This window comes from Bombus vancouverensis, chromosome 17 (genome assembly GCF_051014615.1).
Source record: "Bombus vancouverensis nearcticus chromosome 17, iyBomVanc1_principal, whole genome shotgun sequence".
Lineage (NCBI taxonomy): Eukaryota > Metazoa > Arthropoda > Insecta > Hymenoptera > Apidae > Bombus > Bombus vancouverensis.
In genome coordinates this window covers 1,269,064-1,272,911 of record NC_134927.1, presented here as the reverse complement: position 1 = coordinate 1,272,911, position 3,848 = coordinate 1,269,064, and the positions used below count along the sequence as shown (strand labels likewise).

Sequence of the window (3,848 nt, the reverse complement as noted above, 5' to 3'; positions counted from 1 at the left end):
ACTTATAAGCTTGTTATAAATATATAAATTTGTTTAAACATATTTTGAATGAGAATAAACCACATTTCACTACACAGAAAATTATTCTACAGAATGTGTTATTCTACGGAAGTGCATCGTTCTCTAATCACCAACATGGAAATTGACCAATTAACAGCAACGTCAATTTCCCTCACTTTCCGAACGAAGGCTTTTCTTGACGAATCCGACGATCTCGTGTCCTTAGACACACCCCATATATTGTTATTCCCACCCCATTGTAGACCCCATTGTTATCCCGTTGACCGCGGATTCGTTATTGAACCTAGGATCTTTGTCATTAGCATCTCGAGTATCCAATTACCACGATTGTCAAATTCTGTAATAATCATATTTGCACTAGTCAATATCTTCTCTATTGCATAACAACAATGTGTAATCCAAACGAAGATTCGTTTCACGCCCCTAACCCTAATCATAATGTGAACCCGACATATATATGTAAGTGTGATTTTTTAATAACGATTAACAACATAATAACAGAGAAATTTGCTTAATTGCTATTTGTGCTTAGTTACGTCCTAAATTATTTAATAATTTATTATTAAAATAAATATTGACTAAAAAACAATTATTAAAGAATATAATTTACGAACTTTGCTAATATCATCACTAGTAAAAACTAATGCTTTATCTTATTAATAGCTTTTCCTAATTTAATTTTTGGTTACAAGGAAGACAGTTATAGTACGTTTTAAATTATGTCACAATTGAAAAATATATTCCAAATATGTCTTATGATCAATACAAAATCTGTTAAAGAGTATTAATTTTAAGTTATTACATTACACAAGATATCGTAAACATTGTTTTTGCCATCTCTCATTGTTTCGATATTTACAAATCTTCGATCCATAATTTCTAATTTAACGTTATGATCCATTAAGATTTAAAGTCACTTACCCTATTCCATTCTCGCGGCCCAAATTTTCTACTTTTTGCAAGTGCAGCGTGATAATAACAAAGTGCGAATTTAAATTCGGTTTCTTCGCTGCAGGACTCCAAAGTTTCCTGGGCAAAGTTATCCAACGCTTTGTGGATATTTGTTTGAATTCCAGATGGTGGTTCGTTCGTGATCTTTATGACCGATTCTAGTATACCCTGTGTAAATTTAACGAACCTTACATTGAGTAATTGGTGTTTCTTATCGATATTATTTACTTATGGACTAAAGTATCACTTATATAGTAAATTAGGGACTATAATAGGTACCTCAAAATTTTCTTAGATTTTTTTAAAGCAAAAAGATTGTAGGAAATTAGACCAGTTACTGAAACACCTGTAATGCCGACCGCGTTAATGAAAAACCATATTACCGGCGGAGGGTTAAAGAATATAATTAGCACATGCTAGCTTAATTAAAAGTGCATATTTTCTTTTGCTTTTTCAAATTATATAATTGTTTCTTACCTGAGGTATTATTGATTCAGGAGGATCAGGATTGGGTTCCGCACTAATGAACAATTGACAATCATCATGTGGATTCTTCGAGCATTGTTCCATCTTTTTTTCTAATGTAGGCAATCACTTCCTCAGTGGTTTTCGTTCGCTGAAAATTCTATGGCTTCTTCCGTTATGGGTTCTTGACCTTGACCTTGACCCAGTGACACATTATGGAAATTTCTTCCTCCAAAAGTGAAACCCAATTACATTCCCAGCTTTTCGACGTCCTGAAATTTTATCGTTGCCGTTATTGTAAATACATATTCGATGTGATTACGCTGATTTTCGTAACATGTTTTTGTATAATTCATTAAGTATCGATAATTCTTAATTTTAATTGTCCTCGATCCAGGTTATAAACTGGTAAACGAAAGATATGTCATTGAAAGCAACAGAGTATAGGAAATGAGAAGAGTAAGAAGGTATTACAATTATATTGCATTAAAGAAAAATTATTAAATGTAACGCAGTTTGGTTTATAGCTTATTGATTGTTCAGGGTATGCAAGAATTATATCTCATGACTTTGATGGATGATCCTGCACCTTCAGATCGGTGGAGATTTATTAAAGAAAGATATCGTATAATAGAATTTCAGAGCTAAATTTTTTGTATTGCACTGCTTAATGCTCGTTACGAGGAATAAATTTCTGTAAAGAACCACGGGACGCAAATGAACCGTTCTTGTGGAAAATGATCTTAAAATTCCATTAGATCTTATATTGAAGTTACATTAGAAAATATTTACATTTCCCAGTTAGATAAAAACTAAGTAAGGCAATATTAATGAACAAACAGAAGGTATTCCTTTGAATGAATGATAATCTACGCTAAATAGGATGAAGCATCTAACTTCATCATTTCAAACTATTACAAAATTACTTAATTTACGGAGAAATCTTTCGAATAAAAATTGAATAGCGTTGAAGAGAATATGATTTGGTAGGTGGAACTGCAGAAACGTTAACTACTCTTCGATTTCGTTGTTTTTGAATATGTTGTAGAAATCGGTATTTCAAATAACCTCTTCCTATATAAGAAGTGAATTCGCTTAGTTTCCGGGATATTCGCGAAAAACTACCAATATCACTACAGTGAATTCTACTTCTGCAGTTGTGCAACCGTGACAGCGTATGCGTTAGTTTGGTTACCGATTGCCGGTCACTTATCTTCTCTTTGAAAACGAGGGTCGGGCGAGTTTAAAGGCTGTGTGCACAACGTACACAAGCGAGGCTGCAAGAGTCTGTTATAACTGGTAACATATAACTCAATTAAAAGTGAATATCATCAATGTATTGGCTTCAAATATTAAATAATTAAATAATTGTTAATACACAGAAGATAAGTGGCCGGCGACTGGCAACCAGACCGACGCATGCGCCGTCACAGATGAACATCTATAGGCAGAAATACACTATAATTGAGTCGGTAGTTTCTTGCTAATATATTGAAAACTAAACAAGTTCACTCCTTATATACAGCATAGTATATAGGTAAAAGTTGTTCAAAATATTTCTATAACATATCCAAAAATCATAGAAATCCGAGGGTAGATAACGTTTCTACAGTTTCGCCCTATATAGCGTTCAAGTTTTCTCGGGATAGTATAAGTTGTAAATTTAAGGTATGAACAAAGAATCGTATGAGTGCCGGGGAAGAGAGAGAGAGATTTACGATACTACATGGTTAACGAATATTTATCTGTTCTTCCTAAGTTGTTCGATATGTGTATCTCCCTACACACTTTCTTTCATAATATGACATTTGTAGTCTTTATTATTAAAATTGAAAGTACATTATATAAGTATATTAGTTGATAAAATTACAACGCTAAGTACACATTTTCTCGTCGAATGACCCTTAAATTTTTTAAGGACCATCTCGGATCACCAGTTTTCTCCCTTCACAGATTACATTCTTAATTCTACCGGCCCACTCGTTCGCCATGATTTATTTATATTGCTTTATCAGCACGATAGTTACATGTCCAAACTCCTTCGCCGAGGATTAATTGTCGTCGCCGATTAGCCGGTTCTGATGTTTCCTTCTTTCTTTTCTTTTCTTTTTTTTCGCTTTCTTACAACGATAACGGTTGACAAACAGTTCGACAACGATTATCACCATCGATTCGCTATCGTCCGAATCGTGGCACGCATTCGATTTTCGAAATTAGATACGTTTGTATTCATTTTGATTAAATAAATATATGTCCAATAAAAGTTATTTCTGCCGTCACAATTGAAGCGCATTGCGTTTGCGACGAGACTGCTCCTGAAGCAAGCAATCGTCAGATGCAACACTTGAATAATCACTTATTGGGAACTGAAAGCATCGTTGTCCATGGTATCGTTACCGATGCGCGTCTCT

General features: G+C 33.9%; 1 pseudogene; it reads right to left on the bottom strand.

Annotated features, from left to right (window-relative positions):
- Positions 1–780: 780 nt before the first annotated feature.
- LOC143303934 (dynein axonemal heavy chain 9-like) lies at positions 781–1,793 on the bottom strand (annotated as a pseudogene).
- Positions 1,794–3,848: the final 2,055 nt, after the last annotated feature.